The sequence below is a fragment of the Patagioenas fasciata genome, chromosome 5 (assembly GCF_037038585.1).
Source record: "Patagioenas fasciata isolate bPatFas1 chromosome 5, bPatFas1.hap1, whole genome shotgun sequence".
In the NCBI taxonomy this organism is placed as follows: domain Eukaryota; kingdom Metazoa; phylum Chordata; class Aves; order Columbiformes; family Columbidae; genus Patagioenas; species Patagioenas fasciata.
In genome coordinates this window covers 71,343,598-71,361,962 of record NC_092524.1, presented here as the reverse complement: position 1 = coordinate 71,361,962, position 18,365 = coordinate 71,343,598, and the positions used below count along the sequence as shown (strand labels likewise).

General features: G+C 59.0%; 1 protein-coding gene across 3 annotated transcripts in view; it reads left to right on the top strand.

Moving 5' to 3' along the window:
* The first annotated feature begins 1,158 nt into the window (after positions 1 to 1,158).
* Positions 1,159 to 18,365, top strand: part of LRFN5 (leucine rich repeat and fibronectin type III domain containing 5) — a 43,991-nt gene continuing 26,784 nt past the window's right edge. For 2 of the 3 annotated variants that reach the window (XR_011739496.1, XM_065838399.2), the window contains exon 1: positions 1,160 to 1,325. The gene's annotated coding sequence lies outside the window, so the exon portion shown is untranslated. Of the gene's footprint in view, positions 1,326 to 18,365 lie in introns of all 3 variants that reach the window. The other variant, XM_065838400.2, reaches the window with a different exon arrangement.

Genomic DNA, 18,365 nt, shown 5'->3' with positions numbered 1-18,365 from the left:
GGCGCGCAGAACCCAATTCACCATGCAGGTCAGAGCTGAGCCCGCCGCTGCCTCTTACCCTCGCGTGTCTGCTCCCGGCGCCGCGGGCTAACGCTGCCAGTGCATTTGCCGGACAAATAATCAGGTCAAAGCCCGAGCGCACCACGCAGGACTACAGCGCTTCGCCGGTCCCCGCACAGCAGCGGCCCCCGCCCGGCACCCCTGCCCCGCGGGGTTCCCGGCGGAGAGCTGGGCGGGGTCGGGCGCTCCCCGAGAGCCGCCACCGCAGCACGGCCCCAGCGCAGCGGGGCAGGCGGAGGAGCGTCCGTGCCGGTGTCCGTGTCGCTGCCCGTGCCCGGTCCCCGCCCGGCGGAGCGGAGCTCCGTGCCCAGCGCGGCGGGGGACGGCCCGGCGACACGTCTGCGCGGCGGCCAGGCTGCGGCTCAGCCGTGCGTACGGCGGGGCGGGGAGGCGCCCGGCTCCTCCAGCCCGCCCCGGCGCGGCACGGCACGGCGCGGGGGAGGCGGCGGCTCCCTCCATGCTGCAGCGAGCGGCGCGGCTGCCTGGGGCCGGGGCCAGGCGGCAGCCGGCGGCGCGGAGAATGGGCGCAGCAGCAGCCGCGGAGGGGCGAGCCGCGGGCACCGAGCACCCCGCCCTGCCCCGCCGCAGCGCCCGGCGCCGCGGCTGCTCCTCCTGAGCGCGCCCGGCGCGGCCCGCATGGCCCCGCCGCCGGCCGCCCCTGCGCGCTGCCCGGCCGCTCCGCTGTAGCTGCGCCGCCCCCGCCCCGGGAGACGCCGGCCCGGCGGCGAGGCTGACCGCGGCCGCGCTCCTCGCTCCCGTGTCTGTCCGCCCGCCCGTCCCTCCGTCCGTCCAGCGGCAGCGCCCCGGCGCGCAGGATTACGCAGCCGGGCGCGGAGCGGGAGCGCTTTGAGACGATTAACCTGGCGCAGGTACACGGCAAGGTCACCGGCCGGCGGGCGCGGAGCGGGCTGCCCGCGGCGGGGCGATGCGAGCGGGCTCGGCGGGCTGCGCCGCTGCGTGCCCCGCGCCGTCCCCCCGCCTCCCGCCTGCCGCCGCCTGTGCGTGTGTGCATGTGCGCTGCCTGCCGCTGCCCGCCGCCGGAGCCGCGCCGCCGCGCCGCATGGGGCCGTCCGCGCGGGCTGCCCTGCCCGCCCCGGCCGCGGGCAGCCGCCGCCGCGAAGCCGCTCTAGGATGCGGCTGGTGAGCGCCGGCACAGGGCGGAGAGGCGGCCAGCCTGCCCGCCGCCAGACCCCGGAGCCCGCCGGAGCCCGGCCGCACCTGCAGGGGAAGCGCTCCGGACGCCGTCCTTCCCCGGGAGGCGCCAGGTAATTGCGGAGGGCTGCCGTGCCCGGCTCCATCTGCATTGCAGCCCGCGGTACTTATTCACGGGGGACGGGGCGCGGGGGGGGGGGCGGCCGCGGCGGGGTCCCGAGCCGGCCCGGGCAGGGCGAGCCTCGCAGCGCGGCGGGCGGCGCCGGGACGGGGATGGGGATGGGGATGGGGCCGGGGGCGGCGGCGGGACGCCCCTCCCGGGAGGGCGGTGGCCGCGGGGAACGCGGGGCGCGGAGCGGCGCGGAGGCTGCGCAGAGGCTGCGCGGCGGGGCGGGTGCCCCGCGGACGGGCCGGGCCGCGCTGCCGCTGCTGCCCGCGGGACGGCGCCGGCGGCCGCCCGGGCTGGAGGAGCCGCAGGGCCGCCGGTGCCGCGCCGGCCGCCGCCCCCTCCGCGCCGCGGCGCTGCTGCTGCCGCCGCCCGGGCAGCACGGGGAGCGCCGGGCCGGGCCCTCAGCGGAACAGCGGCTGCAGCCCCGGGCGCGCAGCCTCCGCCCGCACGGTGCCGCGGGTGCGGCGGGCGCTGCCCGAGCCGGGCGGAGCCACCCCGGGCGCTCCCACCGGCGCCGTGTCGGGCTCGGCTCGGCTCGGCTCCTACGCAGGGAGAGGGAAATCCGCGGCTCTCCGCCTTCCTCTCTCCCAGCCGCTGCCCTCCTGATGGTCGCCCCGTCCTGTAGCCCTCGCCCAGGCACACACCTCTGCCCTGCAGGGCTGCTGCTTGTCCCCAGCCTCCGAGGATACGTATGCGCTTCCCCTCCTCTCCATTCTCTGTAGCGAACACTTCTCATCCACAGGAAAGCAAATGTAGGACAAGATAAACCTTTCTTTCCTGCTGGAAGATTCCTGTTAGGGGAGATGGCACAGCAGTTTTAGAGGGGCCAGTGGAAACCTCGCAGCCATGTTGGTGTCAGGAGCACATAAATGTCCTGGCTCCTGGGAGCATCTGGAGCGGAGGAGATGCCAGCAGAGGGGAGGCATGCACAGGCCCAGGCTCAGTTCAGGGGCCATCACGCCTCGGGGTGCGTATGCATGGTTGTGCTGGAAGCACTTACGAAGCCCCTTCCAGTGTTGCTGCTTGCTGGTGCAGGCTGGGAGGTGTAGGGGTCTGCAATGTGCTGAGATCTGCCATGAGAGTTAACGTCAGCACTTCCCTCTCTCATTTCTACCTGTGGCACTAACACCACTGTTTCCTCTCCTTTACGTTCTCTCGCCTGATCCATCGTGCCTCTGGGGCAGGGACTGTTTCTCGTTGCATTAAGTGTCTAGAGCAGAAGGATGTTTTAGTCTCAGTTGTGGGTATGAACATGACCTCACCATTCCCCCAGACTGGGGGTGGGAAAGCCTGGGTGTCTCCAGCTGAGCCCAGCCCTTTACAGCCTCCAGCTGACTGTAATGGAACAGGACAGGCCAGGAGTCCCTGTGCCTTGGTCATCGGGCTGCATTGGCAGTGGCTTTTCCCACCCATGCTTACATTTCATATGTTCCCAGAGCAACGTGGTGTCGGTTCATTCCTTCTGAGCATCCTTGGATGAGTGCTGGTGTATCTGGGCCTGTTTGAGTTAGGGCAGCCAGACAACAGAGCTGTGAGATGAGGTGGACCCATCCTGGGTTGTTGGAGACATTTTGGTTACTGCTGCATGTCTGTGAGTGGCTGCCTGTCCATGGAGGGGCCCTGGCTGGCTCTGGGGCACTGATCCTGGCTGCAGGTGTGTCCAGGAGCACAGTGCAGGTGTCCAAACTGATCATGTGTGCCGGGACCGTTCTGCCGCGGTATGTCGGGGCTGCGTGCTGGTGTGTGTGCGCTGCCCTGGACCTGGGTGCTCGGGGCTGTGTGTGCCTTGTGCTGCCTCGAGGACTCTGGCTGGGCTCCTGGGAGCTTGGAGACATTCCCCAAACGCTGTGGGCTGTGTAGAGCTTCGCCTTGCTGTCAGCCCATGGGTTTCACGGCGCTGCCGCGGTCTGTCCTGGCAGGGGAGGTGTGCCGGTGGGCTCCAGAGCAGGGCCTGGTGATTGCTCTGCTCATCTGGGAGTCAGATTTGATTCTGCACAAAGAACCATACCAGAGCCTGAGTGTTCTCAGTGCCCAAACACCTTCCCGATCTACGTTTCTAAATATATACAGTACTCAAGGGATTATGCATTTGTTTAAAGGCATAATAAATGCATTTAAATGCGTAAGACTGTATCAAAATGCACAGCAGAGCTTGCCAGTTAGGCCTCGAGTCACAAGCCTCACTAAGATGCTTCTCCTGGCATGTTAGCTCGCCTTTTTGCAATTACTGGTTTTATCATAGCAAGGCAGTCAGTGGAAGTAAACCGTGCATGTTTCAGGCACCTAGTCCAAGTTCAAAGCTGAACTAGTTCAGGTTTCCCAAACCACACAGGGCTGCGGGAGCGGGCTCCCTGCCGTCCGTCCAGCCAGGGCAGATGGGCTGAGCACCCCGGTCCCCTTCGTGACCAGAAGGGCTGAGCTCTGTGGTTCCCAGGGTCTGGTTTGCATTTTTTGGACAACTCTTATTGTCTGGAGAGCCTCATGTTTTCCAACAAGGTATGAATGGTGACAGGCTGCAATTGTAAGGCAGGGGAAGACGGGTAAGGAGTGACTGTCCAACCCAGGAACCGGGCTGGCTGGGTGTGTGGGACAAAGCAGGGGGAACCCGAGAAGAAATGTGACAGAGCAGCAGGGCAGGAAGGAACCAGATCTTCCCCATCAGACGCCCTGGGTGCTGCCCTGTGGTGGCTGAGCGTGCCGTTTCTCCCCGGGCTGCGGAGATGCAGGGGCAGGTGTGCCGGGGGACGGGCTTGGCAAGCCAGGGTGCCTGCAGGCTGGAGCGCCCTGGGGAGATGGAGCACCCCGAGGTGCCTGGAGGGCTTGTCCATCTGCCGGGGCATGTGGAGATGTTTCAGGCGCTGGAGAGCTAATGGCTTTCCATTGCTGATCAATATTGCCTGTGCTTTCAGATGCACTAACAGGTTCAGTTGTATAGAGCAATCTTTTGAATATTCTCTGAGCAAGCAGCTGGTCCAGAAAATCATTCTAATAGCTTTGCTATTAATGGGCCTGCAGAACTTGAGCCAAATAGAAAAGGCTTGTCTAAGTGCTATTGAAGCATTTTGGGCCAGGCATATTCCATGCATTAGGGAAGATTTGTACTCCTTTGACCAGACATCATTGTTATCTATTTATACACATCTAAATATATCCTTTGCAGTCTTCAGACTTTTCTAGCTAGTAGTAAAATTACTTTCCAATATTGTGCTATTAAAATGCGCTTGCTGACACTATTTGATGAGTTTTGTGCTAAGGGGGTGTGTGTGTTTTAAATAAAAACTATTCTTGAGGTAGTTGCCTAAAATGCTTTGGAAATAAAAGCATGTTGTCCATGTAGATGGATAGCAGAAAGAAGTATGGTTGAAGAGAAGCAATACTGGAGACATACTCAAGCTTGGAAAGACAAATCCAAGCCAGTATAAGGCTTTTGTTGCTTAAGAGCGAACCATTCTTTCTAGAAATATACATCAAATAATCATGTAGTCTGCAATGAAATAGAAACATTTGCGTCTCATTAGTCAGATATACCTTCTGGTACCCTGAAGTTTGAGGACAAAATAACAGATCTTGCAGAAGTAACTTGTGGTTTGCTCAGGTGTGTACAGGCTGGGGAGCTGGGAGGTGCCTGCGGTGTGGAAGCTCCTGCTGGTGGCCCCGTCCCGCACATCAGGGAGGGGGACCCGGCCTGGAGAGCGGGGGGAGCCCAGGGGGAGCCCAGGGGGCGGCAGTGGCGTCCCCGTCGGCAGCCGGTGGCGGAGCTGAGCTGTTCTGAGCAGCCGGCTCACCGCGTGCTGTGGGAACGGCTGTCCAGGTCCTGCTTTGGGAATGGCGTTAAGAACCAGGGGTGAAAGGCAGTTCCCCGGTTCGTGGCTGTCCTAAGTATCCCCACACCTCCCTGCTGCTCAGGGGTCAGGCTGTCTGTCCATGCATTTCTCTGGAGCAAGTGAAGGTCTTGTGGGGCTCCCGAGGAGGGATGGAGACCTCTGAGATCCTCCCGAACAACAACCAGGATGGCTCGTTGGGTTGTGGTGGTGGTAGTGTGGCTGGCTGGCTGGCCTGCAGCACGTCGTGAAATAGGAAAAACAATAGTGTTATTTTCTGTGGCAGCTCTTGCTGATGGTTCTTGGAGAGCTAAGAGAAGTTACGGGGATCGGTATTCACGGGGGAAGAGATGGGGCAAGGAGAAGGGGCAGCTCTCAGAGGAGGCCCTGACCTGGAGTCCCTGGCCAGGTCTCTTCATGCCCCGGTGGCCCAGGACAGGCGCTGTGCCCCATGGTGGCACTGGCCCCTGGGTCTGGGCTGCGCTAGCAAAGGTGAAACTGTGTGGGACCAGGAGCTTTAGCTGCAGGATGGTCCCATTCTTGAGTTGCCTGAGGGATTCCATGGTGTGGAGGGGCTCCCTGCCTGCGTGTCCCCGTCCACTGCACCGCTGTCCCCTGCTGGGGCAGCTGGGGGTGCGGGATGGACACCCGTGCCTGTGGCCTGGCTGGGCGGCCCCGCTTGTGTTCCCATGGAACAGATTACTTGACAAATAATATTTTCCCCGAGCAGGCTGAATAATACCAAAGGTGATTTGTCAAATGGCGAATTGAAGTGACAATGGGAACCCCAGTGAATGGCTTTGCTAATTGTGTAGCATGTGGCCAGCGGTAACTCTGGGTATTTGAATCTGCAAACCCCATGTCCAATGCCTTGCTTTTGAGGTTGCTCTTCTAGATGAAATTCCTCATCAGGAACCATCTGCAAAACACTTCCATGAAAACACATGGTTAGCTAGCTTTACTTTTAAGTAGAATATCTTGGTTTTGCCCTTTAAGTTTTTGTTCAGGCATGCTGGACTTCTTTTGTATTGGTGACAGATAGAACTCCTCAGTTTCCATTGTCTCAGCATTGTTACATTGCCAGGTATCCGATATTCCCTGGGTATTTATTTCTAGTTCTCTGTACTCCCTAGTCTCTGTGCTTGGCCAAGGGGACGGAGGGGCAGGAGACCTGAGGTGACACCGCAGCCCATGGCAGTGAGCTGTGGCTGTGACAGCTGGGTGCCTCTGTGGCAGACGGACTGACTGCAGCACAGCAGGCGTACAGGAGAACACGTGCAAGGAGGAAAAGGCACGGTAGAAAAAGTCAGACTGAGAGGAAGCCCCAAAATCTGTTTTCAGTACCCTGGTGACAGTGCTGCTGGTCCCAGGGTTTGGGATGGGATTTCTTTAGCAACGCTGAGAAGTGACACAGAGATGCTCTCTGCACGTGGGTGAGGTGTGGGTCAGACTCCTCTGGGCTGCAGCCGGAGTGAAGAGCTCACCCTCCACGTGAGGTCTTTGTCCCAGCGAGGAAAGGCGCGTCCCGTCAGCAGCACTGCCGGTGCTCCGGGAGCTGCCTTGTTTTTGTTTTCACCAATGTGGTTTTAAAATAGTTTACGTAAAGACCCCCGATACAGCTCTGTGGGAGCAGGGCTGAGTAAGGCGAGCAGGATTTATCGCCTTGTCAGCTGTGACTCAGTGGTTCTGCTGGGTACGTGGTGTTTCTCAAGAGATCCTTCTATGGGGGACCGTGATTCAGCTCTGCCGCACTGTGCAGAGCGGGTGTGCTGTGCTGTGGGCAGATCCGCTGCGCTCGGGGCTCCTCCTGGCCTGTCAGCGCTGCGCCTGGTCCGTGCGGGCTGGCTGCGGCGGGGCTGCTCCCGTGGGCCGGGCCGGGCTCCACACGGCAGCGCCGGAGCGGCAGCCGCTGCCTGCCCCGCCAGCCGAGCCTCGGCCGTGGCCGCGCTCGGAGCCAGCCCGCTGGTTTGCTGGCGCACTGGAGGGGTCTGTGGACCCATGGCACCCTGGTCAGGAGAGCAACATGTCCCTAAACGCCATGACCGACCCTGTGCAAACTGGCACAGGGAGCTGAGCGTCTTTCACCGCTACAGTGTGAGGAAATGGGGCAAGAACAGCGCAGTCCCCGGTTCAGGCTCTGGTGGCGTTTGCCGGTGCACGATGGCAGGTGTCCTGACAGGTGCAGTGCAGGGTCCTTTGGCATGGCCCGTGTGGGGCTGGGGATGTGCTGCAAGCAGATCCAGATGATGACCTTTCCTCCCAGTGTCACCGGTAGGTCTGGCAGCACTCAGGCCCCATACCTTGTAGCTTTGGATCCCAGACAGGTTTTCTTGCACGCCGCAGCTCCATGCTGCACCTCCGTGGCTCCTCTGTGTCAGAGCTGTGTGTGTGCCCTGCTGCGGGTCACAGTGGGAAGGGAGCCGGCACACGGGCTGGGAACAGCTGTGGTGCGCTGGGGCCTGCGGCTGCGGGGCGTGCATGCAGAGGACTGGCCCTGCGGGGGACACGTTGCTGCAGGGGCTCTGCCCGGCATCTGCAAGCAGAGTGCCCACACGGGGACCCTCCCTGCTGCTCATCGGTGGTGCCCTTAGCAGTGGTGGACTGGGTCACTCCAGATGTGTCCTCGTCCCCAGGCACGTGGCAAGGACTCCATTTAGTGACTGGTTTTGAGGGTGCAGTCTCCTTTCCAGTCCTTGTTGTTGCCTTGCATGGAGCCCCACTCTTCCTGCAGATGGGCACCGCAGATGCCCCACTTACACGTCCCCTCTCTGTATCCCCAAGTCAGCAAGCAGCGAGGAGCTCTTCCATCAGGATCTAGCACATGTTGGAAATACCCACGGGGATGCCCTGTGACATCTCCTTGATTGTCTGAGATACGAAGGTTTGCTCCCATTCCAGACAGAAGGAGGGTGTTTCAGCGCATGGTTTGGTAAACAGCCGTACGTGCACAGCCTCGTGTGCATGTGGCGATGGGTGAATACTGTGCTCCCACAGTAAGCAACTTGCTGTAATGGCTCTTCAGCCCAGCTGTTGCCCTCACAATTGTTTTTGCAATTAGAAGTTGCAGAGCAATGCTTTTGTCTTATCCTGGTGGTAAAAGCAGTGGGTTGGTTTTTTTTTTAATAGTTTCTTCAGAAAACTTCAGCACCCAGGCTGTGGTTGTTGCACCTCCAGCAGTGTTGTGGTGGAGCACTTCCCCGGAACCATCGCAGAACTGTGCCGGGCCAGGGGCTGAGTGCGGCTTCTTGTCTCGCGGCATCCCTGGTGAGGACCCGTGCATGGGCAGTGTGGTCCTTCTTCCAGACTGGCACCTAACGTACTTAGGCAGGCTTAACTCTGTACGTGAGCAATCCCTGTGCCGTCAGTAGGGCCGCCGGTGCCTCGGGGTGTTCCTGGCTCCGGGCGCTCTCAGCTGTGCCGCTGCCCTTGTTGCTGCGGCTGTAGGATCTCGCTCCGTGTCAGTCGCGGCCAGCGCCGCGCGTGTCAGGCTGCGGAGCCGTGTCCATGCCGAGGCGCCGTGCTTCTGAAACCCGTCAGCATGGAGAAGCTACTGGAAATAGTAGAGGAGTTGTGCATGCTGTTGAACACTAGGTGTTAAAAATTTAATAGAAAACCATAAAAAATCGCAGTACCTAGCAGTTCTCTGTGCAAGGTGGGAGGTTTACAGTAAAATACATCTCTGCAGAGGCTGCCAGCTTAGGGGGAGGTTTGTATTTCAAAAGAAATACATGGGGTCTTGGGGTGTCCCCTCCGACTGCTGAAAGCATGGGGTACGGGGACCCGCTGGGACAGGGTGTGCTGGCTGACACCCCCTGACCGTGCAGGTGGGGACAGCAGCGTCACGGTGCGGTGCCCGTCTGTCCTGCCACCCCGTGCGGGGACTGTTTGCGCGCCCGTGGGAAAGCAGAGCGCGCTCCAGCTCTCTGCCCGTGCTGGAGCAGCCTGACCTGTAGACGTTTAGATGCGGTGCTGGAAATGGGAGGTTACTTCCCCCAGGACTCACATTTCTGTTGTATTCATTATTGCCCATTACTGCCCTGGGTCAGGCACTCTGTTTCTAACTTGTTTTATTTAAGAAGCATTCTGCAAACAAACACCTTCTGTGGATTGAAGCAATCCCCGTATTCTTCTCTGTTCATAGAAGGAAAACACGATAAATAACGTGGAAAAAGACACGGTAGCTCCGGATGGATAATTACAGCTACCTACTAGTGCCAAATGAAGATTGTATTAATTTCTAAGGGAACAAATTAGGAACATAGTTTTAAAATGCGCTTTGGTAGTGTAGCATTGTGCAGTATATAAAAATGAGTAAAAGATAAACTGCTTAGGTAAATGCCCTTTGATTGCTTGCATTGCTCAGCCACGTGATCCGCAGCAGCTCTGCTCCGGCATCACAGCCCCTTGCTGCTCACACACAGGCTGTATTATTATCTTCCATGGTTTCGCTGAGGAGTATAAAGACCTGAACTGAATAAGCTTAATTTCTTCCAAGAAGCATTAGAGGCCTATATACAGATCATGTGACTATATTTAAATTGCATCTGGAAAGTTTAAATAATAGCAATAAATAAATAACAATAATGAGGAGCGAAACTGTGGCCAGCAGGATGCGAGACCTGGAATGTCATGGAGAGACTGGACTTGCTCATTGCCAGCTGCAGCTCACGCCTTGCCTGATGGTCAGTGATTCTTCCTAGATTTATATTGAGAATGTGATACGAGAGGAAAATGCAGCAGCATTGCGATTACCATGTGAATTGGAAGGATCACTCATATTCTGAGGGCACAGTGGGTTTCTGCTGTAGTGCTGGATGTGGCAAATCTAAACCAAACATCTCTCTGGAGCAGCACACACGTCCTCGTGAAAGTGGACGGCACCTTGTGCAGCACAGTGCAGTGCATGGCAGCGTGGTGCAGGACAGCACGGCACAGTGCAGAACAGACAGCACGGCACAGTGCAGGACAGCCTGGTATGGTGCAGGACAGCACGGCACGGCGCAGGACAGCCCGGCATGGCGCAGGACAGCCTGGTATGGTGCAGGACAGCCCGGCATGGCGCAGGACAGCCTGGTATGGTGCAGGACAGCACGGCATGGCGCAGGACAGCCTGGTATGGTGCAGGACAGCACGGCATGGCGCAGGACGGCACGGCACAGTGCAGGACAGCACGGCACAGTGCAGTACAGCCTGGTATGGTGCAGGACAGCATGGCACGGCGCAGGACAGCCCGGCATGGCGCAGGACAGCCTGGTATGGTGCAGGACAGCACGGCGTGGTGCAGGACAGCACGGCGTGGTGCAGGACAGCACGGCGTGGCGCAGGACAGCACGGCGTGGTGCAGGACAGCACGGCACGGTGCAGGACAGCCTGGTATGGTGCAGGACAGCCTGGTATGGTGCAGGACAGCCCGGCACGGTGCAGGACAGCCCGGCGTGGTGCAGGACAGCACGGCACAGTGCAGGACAGCATGGTGTGGTGCAGGGCAGCCTGGTATGGTGCAGGACAGCACGGCACAGTGCAGGACAGCCTGGTATGGTGCAGGACAGCCCGGCGTGGTGCAGGACAGCCTGGTATGGTGCAGGACAGCCCGGCGTGGTGCAGGACAGCCTGGTATGGTGCAGGACAGCCCGGCGTGGTGCAGGACAGCCTGGTATGGTGCAGGACAGCATGGCACGGTGCAGGACAGCATGGCACGGTGCAGGACAGCATGGCACGGTGCAGGACAGCATGGCACGGTGCAGGACAGCATGGCATGGTGCAGGACAGCCTGGTACGGTGCAGGACAGCACGGCACAGTGCAGGACGGCATGGTATGGTGCAGGACAGCATGACACGGTGCAGGACAACATGGCGTGGTGCAGGGCAGCACAGCACGGTGCAGGACAGCATGGTGTGGTGCAGGACAGCATGGTGTAGTGCAGGACAGTATGGCGTGGTGCAGGACAGCATGGCGTGGTGCAGGACAGCCTGGTATGGTGCAGGACAGCATGGCGTGGTGCAGGACAGAGCAGCGGGGAGAGCAGCATGCAGGTGGGAGCACAGGGTTCCAGCTGCAGCTGCATTGCCCTGTGCCCTGTCCCCTCCTCAACCTGTGGTTTGGCCAGCGGTGCAAACTTTGGGAGTAATGCTGGGTATTAAGATACAAAAGTGTGGTTTTTACACTAGAGCCTGGATCCTGAACTGACATTTGCATGCATGGGGTGTCACGGAGCAGGATATCTGAGTTCTAAGTGTGGTCTCGCTCTGCCAAGGCTCCGCTGCCTTTTCAGAGCAGGCTTTGTTTCACAGGCAGAGTTGCAGTTTACATCTACAGAGGAGGATTTCCAGGGTGAGATGATCCACAAAATCACCACAGACTGGTTTGCATTGAAGGGACCTCTGGAGATCATCCAGTCCAACCCCCCTGCTCACGCAGGGTCACAGAGCAGATCACGCAGGGTCACAGAGCAGATCACGCAAGGTCACCAGAGCAGATCACGCAGGGTCACAGAGCAGATCACGCAAGGTCACCAGAGCAGATCACGCAGGGTCACCGAACAGATCACGCAGATGGGTCCAAGCGGGTTTGAATGTCTCAGAGGAGACTCCACACCCGCTCTGGGCAGCCTGGGCCAGGCTCTGGCACCTCAGAGTTAAGAAGTTTCTCCTCATGTTCACATGGAACCTCCTGTGTTTCAGTCTGTGCCCGCTGCCCCTCACCCTGGCGTTGGACACCGCTGAGCAGAGTCTGCTCCATCCTCTGACACCCATCCTGGAAATATTTATGACATTGGGGAGATCCCCTCTCAGCTTCTCTTCTCCAGCTCAACAGCCCCAGCTCTCTCAGTCTCCTCATCACAAAGATGCTCCAGAGCCCTCAGCATCTTCGTAGCGCACTGCTGGACTCTCTCCAGTAATTCCTTGTCCTTCTCAAACTGGGGATCCCAGAGCTGGACACAGGACTCCAGATGCAGCCTCACCAGGGCAGAGCAGAGGGGGAGGATTCACCTCCCTGCAACTGCTGGTCACACTTTTCCTAATGCACCCCAGGTACCATTGGCCTCTTGGCCACAAAGGCACATTGTAGACTCAGGGTTGTCGAGCAGAACTCCCAGGTCCTTCTCTGCAATGCCGCTTTCCAGCAGGTCGGCCTGATGGGTGATGGGGACCTGATGTCCCCACCATGTGTGTTTGAGGGATTAGGCAGGATTGCACTGACGGGTCTGAGGGGCTGAAGTGCCCGGGGAGGTGGCAGCGCCCGCCTCGCCCTTGTTTCTCCTGGAAGGGGCTGGCTGTGCCGGCTCCGGATGGCGCCCACCGCAGTGGTGGGTCAGCCCGGCACGCCGGGGCACACAGCCTGCAGGGGGGAGACCCGCGGGCAGGGCCGCTGTGCCGGGGATGGGTCTGACTCACTGGTTCCTGCCGGCGGTGGTGGCTCCACAGCCGCAGGGGCGCTGCCGGTGCTGGTGCCGGTGCTGGTGCTGGCGCCGGTGCTGGTGCCGGGCAGTGCGGATCAGAGCGGAGCCCTGGCTCAGCTCCTTCCCGACTCAGCCCGGAGCCAAACGCCGACGTGTGACACTCCTTATCTCTCCAGCTCAGAAATGCAGTGCTCAGGGCATCCTGATGGATTTGTGACACTCCCGTGGGACTCTGCGCTCATAAACCAATTAGAGGATTACATCGTTATAATGTGGAGAGTATTCTTTGTTTATTAAGTAATGCAGGTATAATTCAATTAGTGACAGGCTGACCTGCTGATGTCAAGACGTGGATGCCAGCCAGGTCAGAGACTTGAGCCCTGCTTTCCAGCACAGCGGTGGCTCGTGTGAGCCCCTGAACCAGACCGGTGACAGCTGAAGGAAGGGACAGCTGCCCCCTGGGTGGCGCTCCCTGTCCTGCACAGACCTGGGGGACACCAGGGGAGGGGACGCTGCCTGATGCCCACTGTGCCACCACCTCTCCCAAATGTCTGCCCCGGTACAGGCCATGGGAACGTGGGATGGCGGGGGAGCGTGGATGTGCAGCCCCTGCGCCCGCACAGCTTCACGGGAAGAGCTGCCCCAGGTTACTGCTGAGTGCTGGATAAGGTGGGATTCTGTTAAGGCTTTTACTGCCATGTTGCTTTATGAAATGGCTTCTGTTTGAGCTGAGTATTTAGTGTTCAGCATGGCTCAGAAAGCACCACTTCACCAAATGGTGTCCAAAACGTGGTCCATCTGAGGGCATGGCGTGTGCCCACTGCACCCTGGTGTGGGTGACCATGGATGGCTGTGGGTGATCGTGGATGGCTGTGGGTGACTATGGGTGACTGTGGCTGGCTTTGGGTGACTATGGGTGGCCATGCTCCTGCCCTGGCCCCAGTTCAGGCTCTGCTGTTGCTGCTGCTCCGTGTTCCCAGCTGCCTGCAGCACCATGGCGTGGCCTTGGGAACCACTGCGTGAGTGCCATGAAGTGGATGGAAATAGGGGACAAAACATCTGTTCCCTTTGGTGGGGTCCTAAATGCTGTGCGTCTGTGCACAGGGAGACCCTTCGGGTGTGGGTGCCGGGGTCCCAGCCCGCAGTGCAGGAGGGACCGCGGGTGTTCTGCACAGCGCTGGCGTGGGGCTGCTCGGGGTCTGTGACTGGTGGTGCTTTGCATCAGAGCAGCGCACCAGCTGGGGTGAAGAAATAGCGATGTAAGAACTCCTTTACTTCAGTAAGACTACACGAGTAACTCAAGAGGAGAATATGGCTGATTCAGTGGATTTGGAGATTAAAGTTTAAACCTCAGTGAGAGGTGATTTGCTCCCAGAGGACAGGCGTACCGTGAACCTCAGCCAGCTCGAGCCCAGCGCATAGCTGGGACCCAGTGGGTACAAAAGGTGTTCCCAAGCTACCAGAACTTTCCAGAGAGACCAGGAGGTTTTGCTTTCCAAAATAATGAATACTGGTCAGAAACATGTTCTGGTTTTCCATGCGAAATTGCACTTAGTTTACAGCACAGATCGAGCAATGCCTCCCGCCTTACATGCTGGATGCAAATAATAATGTGAAAAAAGGGTGTATCTACACTTGTGTGGGCAAATATAGATATGAAAGCAGCTTATGTAGCCTGGCAGTGCTGGAGTAATATAAGCACCTGGCAGCAGAAGAGAATTATCTCTGAGGACCAAAGACGGACTCGTAAACCCTGGAATAAATGGCTCTTATTTTGTAGCACTTACTTTCTCAGTTGCACTTTGCGGGGAGTTTGCTTTTCTGCCAGTTACCGTTCGTCAGAAGGAAAACCCCGAAGTGCCAGCAGTGTGGCAGCTGTCGTTACAGCACACTGGGCGCAGGAGGTGAGATAAACAAGGCCCCAGCAGTAAACTGTTCCCCTGCCAAAAAGAGGAAAAGGCAGAGGAGGGTGGGAGGGCGGCCGTGGGTTGCAGGAGTGGAGGGGAGCGGAGCAGAGCGGGGGTGCTGCAGAGGAGGAGCTGCCCCCACCCCCTGCCCTCGCCCCCTGCAGCCCTCATCCTGCCCCCCGCCCTCATCCTGCCCTCATCCTGCCCTCATCCTGCCCTCATCCTGCCCTCATCCTGCCTTCATCCTGCCCTCATCCTTCATCCTGCCCTCATCCTGCCCTCATCCTGCCTTCATCCTTCATCCTGCCCTCATCCTGCCATCATCCTCCCCTCATCCTGCCTTCATCCTGCCATCATCCTGCCCTCATCCTGCCCTCATCCTGCCCTCATCCTGCCTTCATCCTGCCCTCATCCTTCATCCTGCCCTCATCCTGCCCTCATCCTTCATCCTGCCTTCATCCTTCATCCTGCCCTCATCCTGCCCTCATCCTGCCATCATCCTGCCTTCATCCTGCCCTCATCCTTCATCCTACCTTCATCCTTCATCCTGCCTTCATCCTGCCATCATCCTGCCCCCTGCCTTCATCCTGCCCTCATCCTGCCATCATCCTGCCATCATCCTGCCTTCATCCTGCCCTCATCCTTCATCCTGCCTTCATCCTCCCCTCATCCTGCCATCATCCTCCCCTCATCCTGCCTTCATCCTGCCCTCATCCTGCCCCCTGCCTTCATCCTGCCCTCATCCTGCCCTCATCCTGCCCTCTTACCCTCATCCTGCCCTCATCCTGCCTTCATCCTGCCCTCATCCTGCCCTCTTACCATCATCCTGCCCCCATCCTGCCCATATCCTGCCCCCTGCACTGACCCTCTGCCCTCACCCACCTCCGGGCAGGGGAAATCCCGGTCCCTCAGCAGACCGATTCCTGTCTTCCCAGGGGAATAAAACCTGTATTTCCATCCTGACCGTTTTTAAGATATTACATTTGTAAAGTCCTGATTCTTATAGAAAAACACGTTGTGGAGAAAAGCGTGTACTTTTTTGGGTGCAGGGGGAAATTAATGCTGATCTCCCAGTTGCGGTGAGGCCGTGCTGTGGTATCCATGGCAACCAGGCTTCAAAGATGAAGGTTGAAATGCAAGTTTCCCAACTTTGGTGCCAGCAGAGGCATCGTCCTTTCAGTGCCTTTCCCAGCAGACGCAGGTTCAGGGCAGCAGGGGGGACGTGTGGCTGTCCCCCTCCCAGCCCCTGTCCCCGGGGAGGGCACCGCTGGCCGGACTGGTGACACCAGTGCTGGCGCGACGGGCACCGGGGCATTGCTGCCCTGAACACTCAGCTGGTCACAGCAGCCTTGTTTTCCTGGGACTGACGCCTCCTGTTGCGGTATTTGTAACGCTTTACACCTCCCGGATGCTGCTTCTCCCCATGAAGCTCAAGCAGCTTCTTCAAATCCCTCCCAGAATTACAAGATCTGAGCTCTGTGGTCAGTCCCAGCCCAGCAGCTCCCCCCGACACTTGGTGTGAGCTTTTATGCGCTGGCAGTGATCAGCTCTCCTGACTTTTGTCCTTTCCCCATCCTTGTGGGATGCAATGTCTTATTTTCTTTTTACCTGTGCCCTGCTGCTTCCTTTAAGATGTGCGGTTGGTTAAGGCTCTAACTTTGACGTGGCATTCGTTCCCATAAAGAAGTTTGTGCACTAATATGATACAATCATGTTGCAGTAGGATGATATCTAAATACTTCTAAATGTCAGTTCATGTTGATGCATGAATGCTATTTCATCATGAAATTAATTGCAAATACATCACCTCTGGGCATCTGGGAACGATGGTCTCCGCGGTGCCCCCAATTACCAGCCGACACTTGTGCAGCCAAGATAATGGCGTATGGATGAGTTAATGGTAGTTGGAGGGGCTGAGGAGGAGGAGACCTGTTACCAGTTAATGAAGGGGAAAAAGACAATGGAGGGAAGTCAGTTCCCCAGCAAATGAGGACAGGAATGGAAACGGCAACGTGCCTACATCCCTGACTTGATGTGGAATCAATGTTACCATCCTTGCAAATGTTAGCTTCCTCTCTGCATTGTCAGAGCAGCGGTTCCAGCTGTGCTGGTGGGTTCCAGCTGTGCTGGTTGGCAGCAGCTCCCTGTGCCCAGCTGTCCAGGTGTGCTCAGTCCCTGTGCCCCAGCCCCGGACTCTCACTCCTGCTGCTCAGCACACTGAGCCTGACCTTTGGGGCTGAGGGGCTTCTGTGTGGCCACACGTGTTGCGTCGGTGAGCTGACCCCGGCTCTGCTCCCCACCTGCTGCCAGCAAGCTCGTGTGCCGGAGGGGTAACGTGGCCGAGGCTTTGGGTGAGGAGAGGGCCAGCGGGGTCCCGGCAGGCGTGGCAGCGGGGCCGTGGCTGGGCTGCCTGCTGCACAGGAGCTGTGCTGGTGGGAGCTTCCACTGCCACCGCGGCACGGCGGGGCTTCCCCGCTCCTCTGGCGTGGTGGAGCGCCCACACAGCTCTTCCTTCCTAGCACTCTCGGACTGGCTTTATCTGTGTTAGTGACAGCGAGCACAGCAGCAGCCAGCACGGCGCCTGCAGCCTGCGCCGGCAGGGACCGGCTGCGGGTCCGGGCTGCACAGCCCGGGGGGCTGATGCGACTTCCCGAGCAGCAGCTGCACTTGCAGCAAGCAAACCAGGAACAGGGCCCAGGGCGCCCGAAACACCGCTCGGTGGCGTTTTGTCAGTGCAGCGGGCTGAATGCGCCCACCCCCCGCCAGTGCTGTCCCGTCGAGTGGTGACGGAGGTTTGCATCGACCCATGAGCCCGGTGGGTCAGGCATGCCGGGCGGGCTGGCAGTGGGGAGCAGGGCAGGATCCCGGGTGCCAAGAGCCGTGCGGAGCAGGGCTGGGGCAGCGGGCAGGGCTGATCCCCCTGCTCAGGGTGGCCTGGAGCAAGAGGGAGGGAAGGGGTGTTGTGTAGCCCTCCTCACCTGCAGCGTTGCTGGGTGTCCTGAGCCTGGTGAGGCTGATGCTGTGGGAGGAGGAGGAGGGTGAGCGCGGGGGGGTGTCCCGGATGCAGCAGTGCCTGTCGGGACAGCGCGCTCCCGTGTCCCTGTCCTGGAGCACTGGCAGCCAGGCAGCCGGGCGCTTCCTTCGGCAGGGAACCTCCTGTTTGCTGGGCCACAACGTCTCGTGTCTGCAGCGGTGATGATGCTTGTGTCCCACACAGTGCCCACCTTTCACGTGACATCAGTGTATTCCTGTGTGTTATCACAGAGGACAGGGCTGGCGCTGAATCCTTCCGCTGCGAGCGTGGGCTGCTCTGCTCTTTCATTAGACTCGGTTACTGAGGGGCAGCAGGCTTCAAAATGGAATCACTTTGCTTTGTGAAAAGTCTTTTCCAATATATTTCCAGCTGTGCCGTGGTGGGTGCATGTGCTGAGTGTCAATATGTCGGAAGGAAATTGCACATAAAGACAGCTCTTTAGACTGAGAAGATGCAGTGAGGACAGTCAGAACTCATTCAGAGACTGTGCGAAAGGCAGGCTGCTGGGGTGTCACTAGGAGATATTGCTCCGTGCTTTGGGGATTTGTTTGTTTGTTTTTCCAGGTGCATACGTAAATGAGAGTTTAACTGATTGCAAATAGCAAAGAAGTACATTCCCCTAATTTGAATGGGTAAAGCGGAGTGAAGCATTGCATTACTCCTTCCTAGTGGTGTGCGCTGTCTTACGCTGTGCCTCCGCTGCGCTGCTGGGTGGCAAACACGTTTTCCCCATGTCATCTCTGAACGGCAGCGCCTGGCAGACCAGAGCGCGCCTGTGCTGCGCGGTGCCAGCCCCGTGTTCTGCAGCGCGCTCCCCGCTGC